Genomic DNA, 13,081 nt, shown 5'->3' with positions numbered 1-13,081 from the left:
CCCACCATTTTTTTCAAAGGATGCAAAGTTCTAATGTAGCCTATATGGAGAAGTTGTAATTGATCCCAAAGTCTGTTCAAACCCCAGGCAGCGAGACCAGCAGGAAAACACAACTAGATCTTCTATAATTCTAACTGGATAGTACTTCGTTTCCAATCATAGATATCTAGATTACTTAACTTAGCTAGCTTACTTTTACTTATCAAATGTACATTTTGGGGTATAGACGCAGTGCACACACACACCGTCTCCTCTCAGCTGTCTTGCATCGCGCAGAGCCCGCAGAGCCCATAGCAAGTCTAATTGAGTCAACTGGTATTATGCTTATCACCAAGTTCTCCCATACTGTGCTTATGGACTAGTATAGTATTTTTATTTCAACGGTAATCAAGTGCTTTAGTTGGGGAGCGAAACAGTAGACTCGCTGGAACGAGACAGGCACGCGAGACTGCCACATATCATACCTCCGTCCCAAATTTCATCATCATATTTTTCAATATAAAACGGAGGTATGATATGGCAGATACATATATGGTACATGGCAGTCCCACGCGCCTGTCCCGCTCCAGTTCTATATCCAGTTGAATTCAATGATTCAAGTAGATCGCGCCACCAGGCAAATTGCCGACGTGTGAAAGGGAGCGACACGGGTATCTACCGGCATTTGGCTCATGTGTGAACGGCGAAAATGCCCGGTTGACACAGCTTGGGATTCCATGGAAATTACAGGGAACTATGAGTGAAAGAGGCTATATACACATACACACACACACACACACACTCCCCAACAGCAGACCACTAACCTGTCATACACACACACACACACATACACACGCACACACACACATGCCCACACGCACACACTCCCCAACAGCAGAGCACTAAGCTGTCATATACACACACACACACACACACACAATATTAATTGTTGGTCATTTCTCTCTCTCTCTCTGTCTCTCTTTCTCCCTCTCTTTCTCTCCCTCTTTCTCTCTTTCTCTCTCACCCTCGCTCTCTCTCCCTCTCTCTCTCTCCTTCTCTGTCTCTCTCTCTCCTTCCCTCCCTCTCTCTCTCTCTCCTTCCCTCCCTCTCTCTCTCTCTCTCTCTCTGCGGTCCAGTCTGGGGAGCGCGAGCGTCTCCAGGCGGAGCTGGAGGAGGCCAAGGACAAGGCCCGGCGGCGGTCCATCGGCAACAAGTTCAAGTTCATCGGCGAGCTGTTCAAGCTGAAGATGCTGACGGAGGCCATCATGCACGACTGCGTGGTGAAGCTGCTGAAGAACCACGACCAGGAGTCCCTGGAGTGTCTCTGCAGGCTGTTCTCCACCATCGGCAAGGACCTGGACTTTGAGAAGACCAAGGTGAGGCGTGGGAGGGTGTTAGATAGGGGTTGTGAGGCATGGGGGGGGGGGGGGGGCAGGGGTGAGGCATGGGGGGAGTTGGACAGGGTGGGGAGACACAGTTGTGAGGCGTTGGGGAGGGGGGGGGGAGGAGGGTGGTGGTGGTGGTGGTGAGACATGGGGGGGGGGGGGGCAGGGGTGAGGCATGGGGGGGAGTTAGATAGGGGGTGTGAGGCATGGGGGGGAGGGGGCGGCAGGGGTGAGTTGGACAGGGTGGGGGGACACAGTTGTGAGGCGTTGGGGAGGGGGGGGAGGAGGAGGGTGGTGGTGGTGGTGGTGGTGAGACATGGAATGAAAATATGGTTCTCTTCGTTTGATATAGGGAGTCATGTCTTGGAGAGGGTTTTTACGCAGTGTTTATGGTTAGGCAAACCGCACAAACTTTTTTCCGCAACGCACTATGCTGGCTCGGATAGATGGTTTCCCTTCACATAGCTGCTTTCAGTTGTAGCTGTTTCAACAGCTATGGTGGATGAGGAACCAACCATCCATCCAGCCCCCTCCCCCAGTTAGGGTGCTTCCTGGTTTGGTGGATTTTGTGGCAGTGTGGAGAGGGGGGGGGGGGGGGGGGCATAGAAGAGATGGACTGAAGACGTGCTGGCCGGAAAACGTCTGTTTGGTGCTAGGACACTTTGGTTTCACCGACTAAAGGCTTAAGCCTAGTCCTCGACTAGATCACACTTTCAATGTAAAACCTCCATTGAAGATGCTTTTTTAGTCTAGGATTAGGCTTACGTCTTGTCTGGGACACCGGGCCCATTGTGTTACAGTTTAAAGTTGTTGCAACTGTTTGTCCCTTTTCATGGGATTCACTTTCACACAGACTTAACTGAGAACTGGTAACATCATCCCTTTTTCCTTCATTTCCGCCGGTGTTGATTCTCCCTCTGTTCTGGACTTCCTGACTGAGTTGGGATTTTGATTTCCCTAAAGGAACCAGACATTATAGCTCACTGTTATTATTGTTTAAAAATAGATTTCAAATGTCCTTTTTTTTTTTTTATGTCGGTCGATAGAGTAAATACATCTATTGATCTGCTCACACCACTGTGTTTTCACAACATCGCTGACCCCCTTTTTGCTTGCTTTTGGCCGTCATAAGATCAGGCTTTAAATATATATTTTTATATATACTGTATATATATATATACTATAATATATATATACTATAAATTGACAGTTATAATACCTCTAACCTAAGGAAACGCACTCGAACACCGCTCTGTCTTTTGTTCCATCGTGCCCCCCCTAAAAGGCTCTGTTGGGTCTCGGGGGGGGGGGGCAGTAGAGCAACAGAACCACTCTCTCTCTCTCTCTCTCTCTCTCTTCCAAGTCGTAAAAGTTGCACAGTTGCTTAATTGGGTGTAATGAGAGGAAATGGCTGTGGCTGCTGTCCTGCTGTCCTGCTGGAGGAGCTGGTGGGAAGATGACGGTGTTGTGTTGATGGTTTGGGAAATTACCCTTGACCCCTCGCTGTCTCTCTCTCTCTCTCTCTCTCTCTCTCTCTCTCTCTCTCTCTCTCTCTCTCTCTCTCTCTCTCTCTCTCTCTCTCTCTCTCTCTCTCTCTCTCACCCTAGCCACGCATGGACCATTACTTCAATTACATGGAGAAAATCATCAAGGAGCGCAAGACATCGTCACGGATACGGTTTATGCTGCAGGACATAATCGACCTGCGATTGGTGAGTGTGTGTGTGTGTGTGTGTGTGTGTGTGTGTGTGTGAGTGTACAGGTGCGTGTGTGTGTGTGTGTGTGTGTGTGCATGTGTACGCGTGCGTGTGTGTGTGTGCATGTGTATGTGTATGTGTGTGTGCATATGCGTGTATGTATGTATGTGTGTGCGTGTATGTGTGTGTGCGTGTATGTGTGCATGTGTATGTGTGTGTGCATGTGTATGCGTGCGCGTCTTCTAACGGTGGTGGTTTTCTGGTCTCTGGTCCGCGGTGCAGCACAACTGGGTGTCGAGGCGGGTGGACCAGGGCCCCAAGACCATCGAGCAGATCCACAAGGAGGCCAAGATAGAGGAGCAGGAGGAGCAGAGGAAGGTCCACCAGCAGATGCTCAACAAGGACTCCGGCAGCAAGGGGAGGAGGCCAGGTCAGTCAGGCTCAGGACCCACGTAGAAATCCTCTTTAAGGCTTAGAGCACAGCCAGGCAGGGAGACAGGCAGGCAGGGAGACAGCCAGGCAGGGAGACAGGCAGGCAGACAGGCAGGCAGGGAGACAGGCAGGGAGACAGACAGCCAGACAGCCAGACAGACAGACAGCCAGACAGACAGACAGACAGGCAGGCAGGCAGGCAGACAGGCAGGCAGGCAGGGAGACAGACAGACAGCAGACAGACAGACAGACAGACAGAGAGACATACAGTCGAACTCACAACCTCCAAATCTACAGTCGAACTCACAACACCAGCCCTACATCTCTCTCTACCCCCCAGCCGTACATCTCTCTCTACCCCCCAGCCCTACATCTCTCTCTACCCCCCAGCCCTACATCTCTCTCTACCCCCCAGCCCTACATCTCTCTCTACCCCCCAGCCCTACATCCCTCTGTACCACCCAGCCCTACATCCCTCTCTACCCCCCAGCCCTACATCCCTCTCTACCCCCCAGCCCAACATCTCTCTCTACCCCCCAGCCCTACATCCCTCTCTACCCCCCAGCCCTACATCCCTCTCTACCCCCCAACCCTACATCTCTCTCTATCCTCCAGCCCTACATCTCTCTCTACCACCCCGCCCTACATGCCATTATGAGTATCAGGTGGAAACACTAACCTTGTCACCAATTTCCTTTCAGAATTTTGAACAAATGTACATTAAACTCCGAGCAGCTGTGAAGTCCAAACCACAGTGATGTCACCGGTGGAGGAGAACGGAGAGGGTCCGACATTTTTTACAGTCTCAACGTCTTGCCACATTGATCAGAGACATTTGAAAGAATTCGCAGAATTTGAAAGCCACGATAATCCCCACTTCAGTGTGTTTTGTAATCCTACCGAAGCATTTTATTATCTTTTTGATTAAACACAAATCCTCTGAATAACCTGCATCCATTGTTTGTGTCTGCCACCCCCCACCCCCCAAACTAATGCCATCGTCTGGTGCTTGTTTTCTGCATAATGTGCTCATTGATGTGGTATTCAGGCTCATGGTTATAAAGGATTGCAAGATACAGTATGCCTTCTATCCTATGAAACATTATATTACATAACACAGTTACACATTTGCCCTGGCAAATCATTGTCAAATTATTGTGTTTTACCTGTTCTATGTGTTCTATGTCACTCCCCGTTCTTCTCCCCGCGGCCCCTCGTTGGGCTGCACCCCCACCTGCTGGAATTGCTTCGCAAACTGTTTATTTCACTCAAACACATAGCCTACCTATAAATAGTACAAACCAGAGAAACTGATATCGGATGCAGTGGTGTCCTGAGTACCATGTTGTACACACCTGTTCTTGAATAAGGTTAACTTGAATCCTGGATGGCATTCCCATTATTCATTAGTTAGGTTACCACATATTGGCGACGAGGATACTGGAGGGACATAAGGACACGAAGTCAAGAGCCCGAGTGAACGAGTATGCTGGACGGGAGTTCAAGTTCAAGGTGGCGGTAGGACTGAATCGGATTGTTGCTAGCTAGCGAGCTAACGAGCTACGGTGGACAAAGGAAGATTCAACGGAGGATTTAAGGTAACGGGAACATGAGTGCGTTGCTAGGGACCCTATCAGCCTACAAAGCTAAGGACCAGACATGGGAGGAATACTGCGAGATACTGGAGCAGTTTTTTGAGGCAAATGACATAGATGATGGGGATAAACAGAGAGCTATTCTCATCAGTGTAGTGGGGCCAGCCACGTACAAACTCATGAGGAACCTACTTAGTCCAGAGAAGCCTAGCTCGAAAACGTACCAGGAACTAGCGACGTTAATGAAAAATCACTACAGTCCGAAACCCAGTGAAATTGTCCAGAGGTATACATTTGACTCCCGCACTCGCCAGCCTAATGAGACCGTCAGTGCATTCGTAGCCGAGCTAAGAGAGTTGGCCCAGGATTGTAACTACGGTGCTACCCTAGAACAGATGCTGAGGGACAGGTTGGTGTGCGGGATAAATGAAGATCGGATTCAACGACGTTTGCTAGCTGAAACGGACTTGACATTTGAGAGAGCATACAAACTTGCTGTAGCTGCAGAAACCGCTAGCAGAAACGTTCACGACCTACAGGCTAAAGCCGCGTGTAACCAGGTGAGGACCGAGGGCGCACCAGGGAGGAAGGACGAGAGACGTTACGAAGATGTTAACCGGAGACAGAGAGAATGTTACCGATGTCACGGGACAAAACACAGTGCCGGTGAGTGCAAGTTTAAAGATGCCAAGTGTCACGGTTGTGGGAAATTAGGCCATATAGTTAAAGCTTGCCGTAATAGAAGCAGAGATGACGCACGCGCCAGTGTAAACAACGCACCCAGAGCAGAGCACAGGGGCGCACGTCCACACCGCTCCCACAATGTGCGCGAGAGAGCAGAGGACGGGGATGAGAGTTCTGATTCAGAGGAGGCATTCACGTTAACCTGCTTGAAAACGGAAACAACGATTCAGAAAGTGAAACCTTTTGTTATACATATTGGAGTAAACAAGAAGACAGTAAATTTCGAAATTGATACAGGATGCAGTGTGAGCATTATGAATGAGAGCAAGTTCAATGAGACGTGGGGAGAAAAACAACGCCCCCAAATAAGACAAACCAAACTCAAACTGAAGTCATACACTGGTGAACAAATCAGTGTAGTAGGTGTAGCAGAAGTGGAGGTGAGACATGCACAGCAGGTGAAGTCATTACCTCTAGTAGTAGTGAAAGGTGCGGGACCTAGCTTATTAGGAAGAGGGTGGCTGGAAGCCATAAAGCTGAAGTAAGATGAAATAAAGAATGTGAGTACAGAGGCACAAACACTACAGGAAGTACTCATTAAAAATGAGGAAGTTTTCAAAAAAGAGCTAGGCATGTTAAAAGGCATGAAAGCAACAATTCGGGTGTCTGCCGAAGCCTGTCCAAAATTCTATCGCCCTCGCTCTGTTCCATATGCCATGAGGTCCAAGGTGGAAGAGGAGCTGGACAGACTGTTGAAGGAGGGCATAATATCACCAGTTAAGTATGCTGAGTGGGCAGCACCCATAGTCCCTGTGTTGAAGCCAGATGGTGCGGTCCGGATATGTGGGGACTACAAACTCACAGTAAACAACGCATCCTCTCTAGAACAATACCCAATCCCCCGTGTCGAGGACCTCTTCAATGCCCTGGCGGGAGGAAAACAGTTCTTGACTTAAGCCACGCCTACCAACAAATTGAGATGGAGGAGGAATCAAAGAAGTACCTAACAGTGAACACACAGAGAGGCCTGTTCACCTACAATAGGCTACCATTTGGAGTATCATCAGCACCAGCAATATTCCAAAGAATGATGGAGAGCCTACTGCAGGGCCTGCCCCAAGTAGCAGTGTACTTGGATGACATCATACTCACCGGGAGAGATGAAGCAGAGCACTTGAGCACGCTGGACAACGTACTCCGACGGCTTAAAGAAGCGGGTCTGCGACTACACAGACGGAAGTGTGCGTTCCTGCAGGATGAAGTCGAGTACTTAGGACACAAGGTCGATGCTGAAGGCTTACATCCGGTGGAGAGCAAGGTGAGAGCCATAGAGGAAGCCCCACCCCCAAACACAGTGACAGAGCTGAAAGCATATTTGGGCTTGTTAAATTATTATAATAAATTCATGTCTAACCTGGCCACACACCTAGCCCCGTTACATCATCTGCTGAGAAAAGGTGTGTCATGGGCCTGGAACAGAGAACAGGAAGAAGCTTTCCAGAAATCGAAACAGTTACTCCAATCAGCCAAAGTGTTAGTGCACTACACGACTGACAAAGAGTTGGTGCTGGCGTGTGACGCCTCACCCTACGGAGTGGGCGCCGTGCTCTCACATGTGATGGAAGACGGAAGTGAGAGACCAGTGGGGTTCATGTCACGCACGCTGACACCTGCAGAGAAAGGTTATTCACAACTCGACAAAGAAGGGTTAGCAATAATATTCGGGATTAAGCGGTTCCATAAGTACCTCTATGGAAGGACGTTCACAATCAGCACTGACCACAAGCCATTGATATCATTGTTTCATGAGAAGAAACCAGTGCCACAGATGGGGTCGCCCCGAGTGCAAAGGTGGGCAGTCCTGCTGAGATCATACGAGTACAAAATAGTGTACAAGCCAGGTAAAGATCACGCGAATGCAGACGCGTTGAGCAGGTTGCCCCTACCCCAGGCCGAAGAAGAGGAGGATGCAGACAAAGTGCTCATGATAGAGGTCATGGATGACCCACCGATCACAACAGCTCAGGTGAAGCAGTGGACGGCCAAGGACAAAACACTCTCCCAGGTGCATGAGTGGTGCCTGAAGGGATGGCCAAGAGAGGTGGACCCATCAGTCAGCCCATACAGTCAGAGGAGGCTGGAATTGAGTGTGAAGGATGGATGTGTGCTTTGGGGGGCGAGAGTGGTCATTCCGAAGAGAGGAAGGATGGCCATATTAAAGCAGCTACACCACACACACCCGGGAATATCCAGGATGAAGGGCCTAGCACGCTCATATGTATGGTGGCCAGGAATGGACATGGAGATTGAACAGGAAGTGCGGTCCTGTCAGGCATGTCAAGAGAGCAGGAAGTCTCCAGCCTGTGCCCCACTACACCCATGGGAGTGGCCTGAGACGCCGTGGAGCAGACTCCACATCGACTATGCAGGTTCCTTCCTAGGAAAGATGTTCCTGGTCATCGTGGACTCGCACTCAAAATGGATAGATGTGTATCCAACCAACACAGCGACCAGTCAAACAACCATCGAAAAGCTCAGACAGTGCTTCAGCACACACGGTTTGCCACAGATGCTGGTATCAGACAACGGAACATGCTTCAAAAGTGCTGAGTTCGAGGCGTTCATGAAGCAGAATGGCATACAGCATGTGACATCCGCACCATTCCACCCTGCATCGAATGGCCTGGCAGAAAGAGCAGTACAGACATTCAAAGAAGGGATAAAGAAGGTGAAGGGAGAGACCTTGGAGACAAGAATAGCCAGATTTCTGTTTAACTACCGAATCACACCACAAACAACAACTGGCTTGGCACCAGCTGAAATGCTCATGTCCAGAAGATTATGTTCCACACTGGATCTGCTGCTGCCAGATGTGAAGACAAAAATCAGGCAGAATCAGCTGAAACAGAAGAAACAACATGACGCACACAGCAAGTGGAGGAGCTTTTCTCCTGGGGATGAGGTGTATTTCCGGAACTACAGCCATGGACCAAGGTGGATACCAGCCATCATTGAGGAAAGCACAGGACCTGTATCGTATACAGTACAGACAGGTAGTGGACATTCCACAAGGAGACATGTCGACCAAATCAGGAAGCGCTACGCAACAACAACCAGCGACACGACTACATCTGAGCAGACTACAGAGCCTATCAACCTACCAGATCCAGGACATTCATCAGAGGCCTTGCCGGAGGATACTGTCCTTACCACTCCAGTCAGTGAGAGAGTAACAGCCCCTACAGGTGTTCCTGAACAGCCTCCTGCTGACACTATGCTGGACGGGAGAGCAGAGCCTCCATTGGCACTACGTCGCTCCATGAGGACAAAACAGACTCCTGCTCGTCTGAAAGACTTTGTAGAATAAGTGAGCTCCCTCAAGAAAGAGCAAGAATGCGCTCTGGGAGCTTGCTGGGAAGGTGACAGTCTACCCACCTTCCTAGTTTTTCAAGGGAAGAATAATTATATTTTTATTGTGTATGTTGTGTCTCAGGTCCCGTGGTAGGTTCAGCTTAAGGGGGGAGAGATGTGATATCCTGGTTAGACTACCTGTAGTACCACCCCACGCCAGTAGGGGAACCCCAGAGGTGTTGGGCTGGAGTTACCTGTTATATAGCCGGGGTACCAGAGTAAGCCAGGCAGTGCCCGGAGTACCACGTTGTACACACCTGTTCTTGAATAAGGTTAACTTGAATCCTGGATGGCATTCCCATTATTCATTAGTTAGGTTACCACAGTTCGGATAAAACAGACTTGTACTTAGTATTATATCCCTCAAACGTGCCTCAGCTGGACCCCGCAATCACGTCAGTCAGAGAAGATCAGTAAAATATACACAGATAGTCACCGTATGGACATATTATTATTTTGTAAAGTATAATGTTCTTATTGAGTCTCTGCCTCAAACGGAGCCGCAGTGCAGCATGAGAGATATGCAGAGAGCCTCGCGGTGATTGGTTAACGCCAATAAAAGAATCAGATTTCACATGGGGGGGGAGAGGCCATGCTGTACTCTGGCTCTGTTCAGTCAATGCTCAATGCTCTTATTCAATGCACAATAACAACATTATACTCTAAAATCTCATCATATGTCCATATGGTATTATCTGACACTATCTGTGTGTCTTTTGCTGATCTTCTCTGTCTGAGGTGACCGGGCGGTCCCGCTGAGGCCCGTTTGAGGGTTATATCAAGTTATATCAAACTCCCCGCTGAGAAAGGCGGCTGGAAAGGCAGCTAATACAGCCAATCATGGACCTTGGATTATGAAGAACAGGCCAATGAAACATTGCGAGTTTCTGGCTAGGGAGGGACATGCAAATTAAGACAGATAAGACAATTAGAACACTAGGTATCCCCCACAAGGATGACACGGAAGTTCTGATAAACACCTTATACTGATCCACGGGCTGAACCAGCGCTGCACACAAGAGCCCTCGGCATGGCGAGTCTCATCATGATTATCTACAATCATTCAACTGTAGGCGTACTCAATTTACAGTAAGTTGTCAGTGAGGTCACCTTGTTGCGTCCTTCTGAAAGGTAACACGTTCTACAGCAATAACTGTAAGCAGTTGCAGCACAGCTGCAGTGCGGAATACCACCAGCATCCGTCCAACTTCCCTGCTTTTCCCAGTTTTTTCTTACATTACAGAAAGGTTCCACCTCTAAGAGGACGGTTCTACCTCAACGAAAGAGCTTGAAAAGTCAAAAGATACAGCCTAATGTTGGTGCCTGTTCAGATACAAAATAACTGGTCTGTTAGAAAAGACTACAAGTGATTTCTATTGCCTCTGCCCTTAACGGCAGCAAGCAAAGATGGTCTCTTGACTGTACTGTGACCCCACTACATGAGCTCTCAGATACATAGATCACCCATACACCCAAAAAAATCAATTACACAGACAATGTTTTTGCAATGTTCAAATATATTTAATTCATAGGCAGTTATGCACATCTTTTCATCTTTGATCTTCTCCATAGTTTCTAGAATCAAATAAAACATACTACTCTCTATTAGAGGACTTATTGTTAGGGGATATTTGAGCTCTGTGGAGGTGTGTCTGGTTCTGCTTACACTGCCTGGGCCAGACCCACCATGTTGTTCTGTCTGTCAAAGACGGTGTAGAACTCCCTGATGAAGAATCTCCCCAGGTCCACAGCCTGCTACTGACACCGCTGCCCAGGCCAGAGTTCTAGAACGCTGCCCAGGCCAGAGTAGCAGCCGTCGGAGTTCTAGAACGACAAGAGCGGAGGAATTTACTGATGGAATTCCACTTCTACTTCAAGAGATTTAAATTAGATGTTGCTTTAGGCATTGGCTGGGTGGGCTGTCAGTAATGGAACCTGGTTAACCCATGGTTAATGTTGTTTGACACACCTACTAGCAGAGTGGACTGATCATAGGCTGCAGCAGCAGGAGGTTGCACTCTCCCTAGTGGCCTGTAACATCATCTCAGGGAGAGCACTCCCCCTAGTGGCCAACATCATCTCAGGGAGAGCACTCCCCCTAGTGGCCAACATCATCTCAGGGAGAGCACTCCCCCTAGTGGCCAACATCATCTCAGGGAGAGCACTCCCCCTAGTGGCTAACATCATCTCAGGGAGAGCACTCCCCCTAGTGGCCAACATCATCTCAGGGAGAGTGTAACGGTGATGCACCTGATGTAGCTACTTGTTGCTCATAACTGATGCTGGGCCATGATCGATAATAGCTGACATGAATGTGATAATGACAAAATACAAGAGACAAAACAAACAAAGTTGATGTTAGAAACTGTTAATGTAATATAAGAACAAACGCTTGTGTATCACACACTACCAGTGAGACAGTTCAGAGGGGAGAGGGGGAGGGTCTGGGTTAGTAACAGACAGGAAATCCAAAGCCTCTGTAGAGGGTGTAGGGTTAGTACAGATGCTGCCAGTATCACTCACACACAAAGACACACACACACACACACCACTTCCACCTCAGCTCCACCTACAATCCCAGTCCCAGTCCCAGTCCTAGTCCCAGTCCTACTCCTAGTCCCACCGACACCTCAGTCCTAGCTCTAATCCCACCCGCAGCCCAAGTGCCCCCCCCCCACCCCCCCTGTGTCCTCCTCCAGACAGGCTTGTTAGCATGTCTACAGCTCTCCAACCGTCAATCAACAGAGTTCATTGGCTCTCATTGAAACCAGCTCCCTACGATGTGATACTTGGTGCTTCCCAGAGGGGAGAGAGGGGAGAGGGTCTCACCGCAGAAGCAGGAAAGGACACATGGCTGTAGAATTGCTGAAGGTTTTTCTCGTTTGCACGGCAAAGACTGTGGGCTAGTGGGTAATTATGTATAATGTGTAAATTGGTCTGCATTTTTTATTATGTATCTTATCTCCTAAGTGTTGAATACCACAACACACACACACACACACGCACGCACGCACGCACTCACACACACACGCACGCACGCACACACTCACTCATGCACACACTCACACACACACACACTCACACACACACACACACACACACACACACACTCTCTCTAAGAAGCACGTCTGTGTCCAATCAAGATAAGGAAAATAGGAAACACATTGTCTATTGTTGGATGAGCTATTATGTCAACATGTACAAGACACATTCATCAACTCATTAACTCTTGACAACATGACAAACCATTAAGCTTAAATAATAGTTAGATGGGCAAAACAAAGAAATGAATATATTAAATAAGTCAAAATACCTCATTCCCAGCCTCATCACCAGTATGGGAAGGTGGGGGCCATTTTGTGAGATTTACAGTAGTAAATGCAAGCAACCTGGTGTGGACGTCTGCCAGTGTCTGTCTGCCACTGAACCAGAATGGAACAGAACTCCTATGAGCCCAGCCTCAGGCAGGTGGAGGGTGACATCTAGTGGACAGAAAACTGTACTGCAGCTCAACACAACTCTTATTATTGACACTTCTTCACTATGATGGTGAGATGTGAAATGACATCATGTGAAATATCTTGAAGTAGATGAGTCTTTTTTCCACAGGACTGCCCGAGTAGCTCAGTGTGTTAAGTCTCAGTCTGTCTTTTTAACGCTGAAGGCCAGGGTTCAAATCCAATGACCTATTGCCTTTTTCTAGACTGTGTCTGCTGCTGCTGCTGCCTGTATGACAGTGTGATTGATTCTATCAGATATGATTACATGACTACATGACTACATGATGATACACATGATCAGATAGGACAGAGAGACAGAGGACCGAGATTCTACACTGATCAGAGCCTTGTGAACAGATGTGGGACTGAATTTCTTCAAGTAGGTGATTTTTTTCCCT

The sequence above is a fragment of the Nansenia antarctica genome (genome assembly GCF_963989245.1).
Source record: "Nansenia antarctica genome assembly, chromosome: 18".
Lineage (NCBI taxonomy): Eukaryota > Metazoa > Chordata > Actinopteri > Argentiniformes > Microstomatidae > Nansenia > Nansenia antarctica.
The sequence above is the reverse complement of the archived record's forward strand: the minus strand, read 5'-3'. Positions refer to the sequence as shown.